At 31.9% G+C, this 13,017-nt stretch overlaps 1 protein-coding gene across 1 annotated transcript in view; it reads right to left on the bottom strand.

The window, feature by feature from the left end:
- LOC134828838 (uncharacterized) overlaps positions 1-13,017 on the bottom strand; it is a 34,639-nt gene that overhangs the window by 20,531 nt on the left and 1,091 nt on the right. The gene's annotated exons all lie outside the window — the stretch shown is intronic.

Raw genomic sequence — 13,017 nt, 5'->3', positions numbered from 1 at the left:
TACTTTATACTTTAGTTTTGTATGTGGTCGGTGAATGGATTCGCTGTGGGTACTATTGAATTGAGCCTTTACAAAGCATCATGTAAGCAAACAAGGACTTAACAAAAAACCTAACTAAGGATAACAAGTATTATAATTTCATAATGTTTCATCCAATGAAAGGCACAGTGTAAAAGTTTATTCTTGCAAGTAAGAGATAGATATCATTAGCCTTAAGAGTACCTTCATGCTTGAATCAATGAGTAAAATGCACAAGACTACTTAAAAGCTGAAAGATTGTTCCCTAAACTTTGGATTCAATACGTGGATGATGTTTTCGCTTGATGACGATAAAGAATAAATTTCATTAATAAAACTAAGTATTCGTCTCTAAAATTTACGTTAGAAACGGAATTTGACAGAATAATTTCATTTGAGGATTTGCTGGTAGTAATGGAAAACTATCGAATAACGTTCTATCGAATAAGCTAAAAGCTAGTTAACGTTAAGGTCGACCAAGGAACCTCTCACAATAAATTAAAATAACTAAGCATTGTCTCAAGTTAGATAAAAGGTACATCAACTAAAAATTATAAGAACATAGATATCTAGATTCTAAAACAACTCGGATATTACCGTCTCAACTTATTTCTTAGAGTCTACCATTGACTAAGACTTCCATAAGTTTTTATAACAAAGTGATATTCTTTTTAGAATACAAACAGTTTCTTCTATCTTATATTGTAGTTTGACCTATGTGACATACAGACCGTCACGATATCATTTAACGTCACATTTTTTTTCAGAAACGCATTAAAATTCAAAACCAATACTTCACGCAACTAGTCTGCACAGAAAAAAACCACCAAACCAATAAATGTAACGCGATCCAAGTTAAGTTTTACCTAATTCTCATATATTTATATTTCATTAAAATTAATTGAAAAATAATAACAAAAAATTATTTCGATACAAAAAACAACTATGCACACACATATTTCCTCACCACAAACCAGACGCATGTTCTGGCTCGTTCATTATGCTAATTTCCTTCACATTTTACGTACCTCAATGTCTATACATATTTTTATAATTATTATTATAAAGCCCCTGGGTAACATTTTCCATATAGATACGCATGTTAACTAGATCAAAATGCACAGAGAAAAAACTTGCTATTTATTAATTAACAGAATTCGCAATGCACTTGCACTTTTTTTTACTGCATTGTATTTAAAAATCATAAGTGGCTTTCGTCATCATAACTCTGACGTGTCCATAAAAGCAAAGACATGCGAGTTATGTTTGGCGTGGTGTGAAAACAGAATGAACTTTGTTGTAAATATTTAAAAATAAAAAAAATCATAACAAGCTCGCGATGTGCAATTGCACTGAACAATGTTTGAAACATTGTGTGAAAAACTTGATTTTTCAAAAGGCATTTTCGCAATTTCTTTAATGGAAAGAGCGGTTTTGCACACGCCAATTATCCAGACGACGTCCGCTCCGAGAACTCGTTTTTCGCATAAATATCAATATTTTTAGATCAAAATCTTTGCCAACCAACTATTAATTAATCTATAAAAATATAATAAAAATTGATATGATAAATGAATTGAAAATGAGAAAAAATAAAAGTGCTTTTATGGCAAAAAAGCTACAAATGGATGGCGAATTGACTGGTCAATTAACGGAGTATTTAAAAAGACCAAATTTAGAGGAAAAGTGACAAGAAACAGCAGGCAGTAGCGGATTTACCGCCCCACGAGTCAAAGAAAAAAAAATAATTAAATCTTTTTCAATTGATCCAAACCAAGCAAAAAAAAATTGTTTCGACATTTTTTTAAATTTTTAACAAAAAAATTTAGTATCAGATCTCAAAAATTAAAATCCAAGAAAATCCTTCAAAGCTCAAGAAAAATTTACAAGCCTCTTAAAAAATGAGATATGACTTCAATTTTTATGTAAATTTCTCACCATTTAGTTCACGCACTTTAATTTTTCATTCACACTTCACATAAAATCCCCTCATACCATAAATTAAACTTAATTCCCTTAAGCACCAAATTACCATTCATTGCCGCTGCACTTTATATTTTTGTCGTACCTTTAACACATATACATCTCCATTATCACTTTAAACATTGCCCCGCTATCATTTTAACCGCAAGTGCATCATTTTTGCATATAAATTACCCACAATGCATGATGACATGTTATTAATGACTCAATTTACGCTATTTTCTCGCTGTGTAAACGCCGATCATTGTCGCCCGTTAAAACTCTCATAATAAATTAACGTCTTGTTTAATGTTGGTGATTTCTTGAGCCATAAGCTGCGAGTGGAGAAAAATCACGTCAAACTATCGATTTCACACACAATTTCACCTCTCGACTGAAAAACTGTTTGATTGACTAAAAAAAATTTCTTTTTTTTTCAAGTGTCTTTGTGAATATCAAATAGCAACGACGACGATGAGGAGGAAGCACTTATTCCAGTCATTGAGCAAAGAAAACTGTCAAAGTGATCGAGAAAGTCTTCAACGAAAATGTAAAAAAAAAGAACAATTGACTCACGATTTCGTTGAATTTTAAGAAAACCCAACGATTTTTATTAAGTATTACATAAAAGTGATCAACGGTCATCTCACGTATGACTTTTTCTCTGATTTGATGTGGAATGCCACGATAATTGACGCAGAATATGAATTTTTATTGCACTCTCGGATTGCATCTGATACATTTTACATGACACGTAACGCGACGACGACGACAATATAATAAAATACAATAAAAAGTGAAATTATCATTATTTTACAAAGCGAACAAGCGTTTACATATTTTATACAAGTGATATTGCAATAATAATAATTTTTCGTATCAAGATGTTGAAGAAAAATGTTGACAACTGTCTATGAATATTCAAGTGGCGGAAAAAAAACTTTTTTTATTGCAAAGAGAGACGTGGAATGCTGTTAATAGCGTGTGATTGATGATGTGCGTATCGAGTAATTTTGTCACCGTGCAACGTATAATCGGATTCAGAATTCGTTGCGAAATTTAAAAAAAAAATACTCTTAGAAAAAAATATTAGAGGTAATTTAGCACGACTAATGACTTTCGAAGGTAAAACCACAAGCGATAGATCAAATCTGTTAAGTTTCAGAAGAGTATAGCTGGTCAACGTATAAATCTCCAAGGTACGATGATCTCGATTTCATCATTTTATCAAAAATATGGCATGAGATTTTCCGATGATTTCGTGTTAGTTAGACCTAAAGGAGTTGAAAAACCTTAATTAAAAATTCTAAAATGAACTTCAATGTTTCTATGCATTTTTAGTGAGATTGGGTATGTCAGAGAGGTACTTGAATATACCCAAATGCACTGAAAAATTTAAAAAATCTCACAAGCTCATTCTAGAATTTTGAATTTAGGTTTTTTGGACTAGTTTAGGCCTAACCAATACAAAACCATCAAAAAATCTCATTCCATATTGTTTTTTGGATGAAACGATGAAATCTGGTGATTTATGAGAGTCATACTTCAGTTTAAGGGCTTTTTCAAGAGCTTATATCAAGGGATGCAGAAAAAAGGATCAGATGACCACTGGGTTCATGATGAAGATTGATAGACAAGGGAGACTGGGTCGTGCCCTGGTTTTTATCCCCTGAGTAGACTCAGAAAAGAACCCAGTGGGAAATGAAGGCATTTTTTAGCCCCTGAAATCTTTTAAGAAATTACTATAGGGGCTTTTTAGTACCTCAGGGATTAAAAAAAGGCCTACATTTCCAACTGGGTTTTTTCTGAGTCTACTCAGGGGATAAAACCAGGGCACGACCCAGTCTCCCTTGTCTTCAAATGGTCATCATTAATCGTTTATCTGATCCCCTTTTTTCCTGCAGTCATGTTAGATGAGCGATTTTTTAAAAACTTGTTTAGATGAATGAACAAGTTTAATTGCAGATGGTACTGCATTAAAGGTTTTCATGAAGAAAACTACATCGAGAATAGTTTGTATGTGATCGGAACGCCCTAAAGTGCAAGGGCAGATCCAGAGGACTCTTAGAAACCTCTGAAGGTCGTCTGAAGGGCAAATCTGTCATTTTTGTCAATTTTCAGGTCTTTTTTGTAATTTTTAGTACATTTTGAGCTAAAAAAAAGGGGGGGTGGTAGAAGAAAGTGTGATGTTCTCCAAATTTTAAATCCGTAGTTGATGTATAGCTCAGGAAGATCAAAAGATGTCTTCATATCATTCGTTTTGTTTTGAACGGTTTTGAAGTTCGCCACACAAAAGGGCAGTCTGAATTGAAATTCTGAAAGTTTTAAAATATAAACATTTTGGAAAAAATCCTATAAAAATTTGTAGAGTCTCGTTAAGACCCTTTGAGACTATATTGTCCGGATACAAAAGGAAGCTTTTTTACTCTAAAAGGTAAACTGACTTTTTTATATCAAAATTATCCATCATTTAGTAGCATGACATAACGCTTATTTAACTTTTATTTTTTCTGAGTGTAAACACTTTGATTGACGCGAAATAAAAGAATGAAGAAACCCAACGCACGAACATTTAATAAATAGCGTGGAAAAAGGTAGCAGCCATAAAAAATTGGTGCTAATCGTAATTCAAATCAAAAAGTGATGAATTGAAAATTACTATTGCAAAGTTGCTTGTCACAAAACGCGTGCGTGCAATTTCTTCACATTAAAAAAAATTATTCTTTGTTTGTATTCGACTTGCGCTGATAACAAAATCCATAGAGCAAGCTAGCGAGCACGGCACCTGTCATCAACTGGTTTCACTTTTCACTTTTTTTTATTTTCTTCATCGCCATGCGTTGTTTGTTGCAATTTTATTACGTTTTATTACTGCTGAGCAGCAAATGTTTGCTAATCTGGCGTAAGTAAGTGGTGCTCGTGGTCAAGCAACTTCTTTTTGTGTCTTGCGTGAAAATTGCTTGTTTTACGAAAAAAGGGGCAGAAAAACATGCGAGACCAATAATGCGACGACAACAACACAAAATTGTGAAAGACTTTCTCCTCCTGCATGACAAATTGAATAAATTTTGTGTGTCTTACGGTTTAATGACTCGTTTTTCATGCGCGCTGAGATAAGCGATGGAGATGACGACATAGTTCAAACGACGACGACGATGATGGAATGAAGGCATGGCAAATAGAATTTTCCAATTAACGGAAAACGTTAACGAGACGACAGGTAGTTTTTATTTTTTTTTTTTGTGAAATTGCCGTTTTTCGCATTCTTGCGCGCGTTTGCAATGCCAGTCAACTCATAATAAATTGCATGCGAAGCAGTGATGTGGGTAACGAGGGATTGTGACACCTTTTATGATGGGGATAATTAGGTGAGTTTTGAACGATTTTTATGATATGCCTAATTTATGTTTTTTACAGTTTATTGAAAATTATTCGCAATTAAGACCGTAAAATAATTTAGGCAATTAAAAATTGCTGAAATTTGAGATTTTGAGTAATTTTGGGTACCTTAACTTGCTTTATTTGTAATTTTTAGTTATCAATTTCAAGATTATCAAATTTTCTGACATATTTTAAAAATATTTAGTGAACTCAGAAATCCATAAATTTTAGAAAAACTCAAAGTTGAGACCAAATTTACTTTAAAAAATTAGAAAAAAAATTTAAAGATGTTTAAAATTACAAAATTAAAATTTTGATTATTTTAATCAAATAAAAGTATTTTATATTTAAAAAATTTAAAACAAAAAATAAATTAATGTTTATTTAAAAAATTTTATTTTTTTATTTTATTTTTTTGGCTTAAAAAATAAAGAAAATATTTAATTTAATTATTTAAATAAAATAAAAATATTTTAAATTAAAAGATTAAAATTAAAAATTTTTTATTTCCTTTTATTTATTCATTTTTTTTTTAAAGGAGGTCAAATAACAAGTAAAATAACAGTAAATTAATTATTTTATTATTTTTAAGACAAGTCTTTACTTTTTCGCCGAATGAACAATTGAAAGTCAATCAATAATAAACTTTCGATAAAAGTTCGATGTAAAAGGTCATTTAAAGGTCGAAACTCTTTACAATTCACTTTTTTATATAAATTCAAAACATTCACTTTTTTTATTAAAAAAAACAATCAAAAACCACTTGTCCTCTGTAAAACAAAACCCACCACTGCTCCTCTTCTAATAAAATAATAACAACATGTTCAACGTTGACATATAAATGCAACTGAAGTCTTTTACGAGTCGAGTGACATTTTGCTGTCTACTTAAAATTTATTTTCAAAATCTTTTTTCTCTATGCAAAAAAAAATAAATAAAATAAAAATAAGTAAGCGCATAATGAGCTATCTGAAGAATTCCAATTAAAGTGCAGCATGAGATTTGAGTAATAAAATGAGTCTCATGTCATCGTGAACTTAATAAAAAGACATTGATTGATTTTTGATGCAAATTATTTCACAATTGCTTTATTTTTTCTACAATTTCTTGGTTGATCCAAAATAAATCGAGCACACCTCGAGCGAATTAAAGTTTACGAAGGGAGAAGACCCTTAAAGGTCGCCCTTTAGATCTTACATCAGCGTGACACTGATTTCAGTAATATAAAAGTTAAGTTTTTATTTTTTTCGTAATAACGACACGTTTTTGTGCTTTTTTCTCGTTGGAGAGACTAAAACATGCACGAACAATTTTAACAAGGCGCAGCTGTAGACACCTGACTCTCGTTATTGCGACTTTGCTGCAGAAAAAAATAAAAAATCTTGTCGATGTACTTTTATGATACAGAGACAAAACAAGTCACAAATCAAAGTCACGCGAGTCACGAACAGACAAAATTTGTTAATTCCACCTGCCTTTAACTGTTGATCTACTTATTAACTTACTACAGATTCTTAAGCCACGTAAGTGCTCAGGAAAGTTCAGATCATTAAAAAAAATATTTTGTTTCCCAATTTGGAGCAAAATTTTTTTATTGTTTTGCGTGTAACTTTTTTGGAATGTCGCAATTGTACAATTTTTTTGCTCAGTTTCTCAATGACGCGACTCAACCTGTGACAAATCAATTTTCGCGACGATCAGAAGATTACGTCATCGATTCCATAATTAATTGGAGATTACGATTCGATTGCAATTGCTCATAAATAAATAACTATTACAAAGTTTTTTTTTTATTTTGCTTCCTGTATCAATAAAAAACGCATCTTTCTCCGTATCTTCATCGTTTATCTTTGAAGTTGCGTAGTCGTCGTTGTCGCATAAAAATAAATCACTTATATTTCCCATTTTCATCTCCGTTTAAACTTGATTTTCTAGCTTTCTTTTAACTTTTTTTCTCTCTATCTTTCCAGCACGTTCATCGTCAGCTGCTCGTCGAATGGTGAAAAAAAAGTTGTTTTTTGGTCACATTTCACAATTGGACAAATAATGCAACGAGATGTCATAATATAATATCTTTGGACTTTCCTCCGCGTCAACCAACTGTGTAAAAGTTGCATTAAATTGTCATAAAAACAAAAAAAAATGCAAGCGATTTTAATCTGCGACGGGAGATGACCTTATCTTATGAGTTGCTTGTACAATTAACACAGCGCGCATTGTCTAGTTGTGCGACCGCGCGTGTCGCGATATAAATAAAATTATAAAGTTTTAAAATGTATCTTATAAATCAGTAGGCAAGCAGCGAAAATACACGTAAAAACACACAAAAAGGTGCGATTTATACAAAAAAAAACGGGAAAGACAAGAGTTTAGCAAATATTAATGAACAAGTGGAAGAAATGCTGTTACTCGTGTAAGTGATCGTGATATGCATCTAGTTTGGCACAAGAAAGTTTTCGTTGGTGGTTTTTGAGATGAAGACAAATGCGAAAGAGAAGCATGGAAAAAGTGTTCAAATGTTTCTTTCTTTGATGAGATAAAATGTTCGAGAAAAACTACTGTTTTAGGTGGGAAATTTGAGAGATGGAGAAAGGTAAGTTGTTTGTTTTTGGTGTATTAATGATGAAAAGGTAAATGCTTAAAAAGTTTAAGATATCAGCATCAATTTGATGATAACACATTTCTAAGGTAAGACTTCAAGATCAACTAAATTTTATTTGATAAATCTAAGCAAAGTATTTTTTTAGGAAAAATAAAAAAGAAAATGAATAAAAAAGCCAAGGCTTTGCTAATAGAAGCCTAATCGAAAAAGATGCGAACAAAGAAAATGCATGTACTGTTCCCTTGTCCGCTCGATTATCAAATATGCGAGCATTATATGGAATCCTTCAACAAAACGAGACGCACAAAAGATCGAATCAATTCAAAAGCAATTAATAATCACTCTTCGGGGACTAGGATAGTCTTCATACCACTTGCCTAACTACCATGCAATAAACTTGCCCTCTTTGGAAGATCGTAGAACACTCGCTGAAGTAATGTTCGCTTTTAACTTGCTACGTGAGAACATTAAGTGTCCTGAGCTCCGAGCCAAAATGATACGCCATCAACCGACAAGAAATTTGAGACACGAGCGCTTCTTTGAGCTGAGACATTGTGATAGTGAGTTTGCTGGATCAGAGATTTTTCATAGATGTGCTTTGTCCTTTCTTTCTTTGTTCCTATCTTGAACCAACGACCTTACTCTCGACAGTCCGGTAAACTATCCATTGAACCTAATTGACTCCATTTTGAATAATCTTTTTCCGTTTAAACTCCTACCTGAAACACTAATAATTTCTCGAGAATTGTCATATCCAAGAAGTGAAACTATCAATGCTTAGAACTCTTTCATAAAAACATGAAAGCCTTAATTGACATCAGTGTACTCCAGCTTAAGGAAAAATTATTTCTTGATTTTCAACTAACATACTATCATCTACGAAGCTACCAAAAAACCAATCAATTTGTCAAATATTTAGGTATACGTAAAAAATTCCTTTCAATTATTTGTAGAGTTGACAAAACAAACAACTTTTACTAAACTACTCTCTTTTGTCCCTCATCTTCGTTCTCTCCAGCAACCTACCAGTAGTCCACTTAAAAATGTATCACAAAACACTCGACGCGACAAAAAACAAACTCGTTCAAAAAGTATTACAATTTACTTGACCTAGACCTTTTTATGCTCTGAACGACGATTAACCAACCACTTGACTACCATTTAACACAAACAAACACATAATGACTACTTAGCTCGATACTTTACATTGCTACTCAAACTCATGGCTCAAACGGTTCTTTTTTTTCATCTTTACTCTTTTTGTGGTGCTTCTATACGTCAATTATTCGTCCACGACGACAACCACGCTCATAAACAACAAACTGCTGCCAATTATTGCTTTAATACAATATTTAACGAAAAAAACAAAAAATAATAGAGGTAATAAAAATTTCCGTATTCATTTATACGATTGGGCACGTTTTCACTTTATCATCAGACCGAAACAGCGACTTTTAATTTTTTTTTTTTGCTGTAAATTAACAAAAAAAAAATTAAAAATTAATTCGATTAACAAAGGAGATTGTCAAAATTGGACCATCGCTAGCAAATTGCGAAATAGGTGTCATCTCAATTGCTCGATTGAAAGGCATCAATGCCGTCAAAGTCGTCAATGATATACTTTAATTGCATTGCCCCAAGAGTGACATTAAAATTAAACTTCAAGTACCGGCGAGAAACCCGGCGAAAAAAAATTAAGACATTTGACCATCAAAAGTTCGAATGTTGAGAAACGAAACAATGGGTCCGTTATAAAGATCATGATCGTCATTTGTCATGGGATTGATGTTAAAATTTAAATTTAAAGAGGAGGAAAGCAAAAAAAAATAAGTAAATTAACACAAATCAAGCATGGTCATGAGAAAAATTTCGCAAAAAAAAACGTTTCCGCTTAAAAAAAGAGAGGAAATGAAATGCGACGATATTGCACCAACTAAAAGGTGACATGCCACCTGAAAATGAAGATGTACTAATCAGGTAATTATGTAAAAAAATATTTTTTGTCGTTTCCTGATATTCGATTTATTTTTATTGCATTTTTTTAAAAAAGACATTTTTTCATGAATTTCTTTAAAAAATGTTAATTTTTGTTAAAATTTTTTTCTTTAAGTTAAAAAGTTGCTTAAAAATTGACACATCATAGATCAGTCAAGCTTTTTTTCTTGTACAAAAATGCAAAGTTATCTCACAAATGAACAAAAAAAATCGTTTTGTTTAACAAAATTTTTGTCCAATTGTGAAAAACTCTTTTTCTTCAGTACAACAATTGCCTCAATCTCGGCAACAACAATGCACTTTCATTTTTCTCCGCATACAAAAAAAACCGTCTTGTATTGAGACTTTTAATGATGATTGTTTAACAGACTTCACATACTTTAAAAACGTTCAAATGCATTTATTTATTTATTCCACACTCTTTTGCAAAGTAATTAGCGTCATTTCTTTTGTACAAATTATTCCAATTATTTTTTTCTTTTTCTTTCATTTAAAGACCGACCAGAGAAAGAAATATTGCATAAACCGTAAAAATTGCAAAGAAAGAAAATTATCTCATTATTCCGCATGCGGCTCAATCGAACTGTGTCACAACAAAGGATCGGTCAAGAATTGTGACGTGATGTGAGAAAACGCACGCAAGCCGGAACCTCTCACACGTAAGTAGTATCAGTGACTCTCGATCTTAGTTAATAATATGCGTAATAAAAATAAATCATATATTATTATTACTGACTCACACTTGGACTCTTTTGAGCATAACGTGGCGAACGATACATGCGCATGTTATTCGATATATCATTCATTCATTCAATTCCAAACAAATGTAGTAACAAGCAGATTTTATTAACAGCAGTAAGTTATTTGAACGAAATACAAATTAATAATGTTGGAAATGTTGCAGTTTAGTGAGCAAATTGTCGGTATTTGTGATGAGGAAATGCTACATTGAGCTACAAATTGATGTTTTCTGAAGGAACTACTAATGGAATTGGCGGATATTTTATTCAATTTTTAAATCTTTTGTCACTTTACTGTGGAGAATTGGTGTTTCGCAATGTCTCGCAATTAGTTAAGTATAAAAATTTATTTATTCTTAAGATTAAAAAATTATGTTTCTTTTCAGGACGTAAGCAGCTTTAGTTCTTCCATTTCAAAACACAAATGAAATGTTCTCTTAAAAAAGAAATCGCCCAATTTATGAAGTACCTTAGACGCTAATACCAAATCAGGCTGCCGTTGTTATGCCAAGTTCTGCGCCAATTACTTTTTATGAAAGAAATCGTTTTGGTAAAGACTATCAATGCCCAAAGCTTCAGCAATAACCAGAAGTATAGTTAAGTCTAAGCACTAAGGCTGTACGACAAAATATTTTACCCAACAATGACGACAATGTAACGTACTTTTTATTCTTCGGATGAGAATTCCGACTATGAAAAAGAACCGTGAAGTTGAAAGTCTCAAGAAGTTAAAAAAGCAAAAAACTAAAAAAGACATGACATATAGATCGAGAATTTATAAAATCTACCATATTAGCTCACTTTTTAGTGGATATTCATCTGGTCGGAAGACAAAGGTTTCTAAAAAGGAAATGTACAGAAGAATAGAAGGTGACACAAAAGAAAATAGTCGAGGAAAGAGGTATTAAAAGTAACAAAGACAAGTAAATTAAGAATAAGAATGAATATAAAGAGGATCAAATCAATTAGAGAATGAAATACTAAAATGAACTTATTAGTTAAAATTTTAATTTTTTGGATAAAAATGTATCCATTTGTAAAAAGACTCATAGAAGAAAACTAAATTTGTGAAACAAAAATTTTGCGAGACTGTCATTCTTCACAAATGCTTTCTGCGCAAAGTTAGTTTGAAGTTAATCCATTGAAATGTCAAGATAAGTGAATGCGTTAACACTATCGATCCGGTTTGTAATTGAAATTGGAAACTGCTTCAAGATGAAAAATTAGTTTTTCACTTAACTTCAGCTGCTTGCCATATTGCAACATATCACTTGAGCCAACACACAGTTGTTGTCCATTTGTCAAACAAAAATAAACCGTTCCTTGCCCGATTTAAAGTCCAAATCGGCTTCGAACAATCATACTTGACTGATACTTGATACAATTACCATGCATTTACTAAATAAATCAACAAGCCACAACTGCATACTAATCACAATTTATGAGCTTTATTTCAAAGCTAATAACTTGTTTAGAAAATCAACTCAAAGTACCTCTACGAGACTGCGATTAGGTCCAACGAATTCATGTGCACTGCTTGTTAGACACACACCAACTATACCGATAAAAATCTCCACGAAAAAAAATTTGTCCACGAGCCGTTAGCAATGAAAGGCCTAGTTAAAAGTTGATTAACTTAAACAGTTAAATGGAGAGAAAAATTGTCAATAAATTTGTCGTAATAAAAATGGGTCATATAATTTTATCTTTAATACGTGCTTTATAAAGTTTTGCGGCAGACCTTCGACCGGATCGTTTCACAGACATAGACAGATTCCACAAAAGGGTGGATTGATATTTGACCCCGTTTCAAACCGTTATCCATCATAATCACTCATTCAATCAAAATAAAATGCACATTCCATACTCCACGAGCTAATTGTTATCAAGGTAGCGCATACACATTTCACATACGTGGAAAAAAAAACATTGTTGCATTTTAAAGCAACGTCGTCCTTGAAATAGCCGAGCGTGGATTATGATCAATCAAGTGTATTAAAAAGTGAGTAATAAACATGAAAAATTTGCAGTTTATTTTATTAAAAACTCAAAAGAAGGCGAAAATATTTCAACTTCAAGATGATTTATAAGCATGTTTTTGACACCATAATACAGAAATTATGGTTATTATAACAATTTGAATGGATGCTACAGTTATGTCAGAAAACTGTGCCCAGTCAGGTCACGCATGACTTTGAATAATGTTGCCAATTAACACCTCATAATTAATCTGTCTCGTTACTCGCGTTACGATTTAAATAATAATAATGGACCTAAAACTGTATAAATATTATTTTTATACACAAGAAAAACATTTAA

This window comes from Culicoides brevitarsis, chromosome 2 (assembly GCF_036172545.1).
Source record: "Culicoides brevitarsis isolate CSIRO-B50_1 chromosome 2, AGI_CSIRO_Cbre_v1, whole genome shotgun sequence".
NCBI lineage: Eukaryota > Metazoa > Arthropoda > Insecta > Diptera > Ceratopogonidae > Culicoides > Culicoides brevitarsis.
Note: the sequence above shows the minus strand (reverse complement) of the source record. Positions and strands in the feature narration are given on the sequence as shown.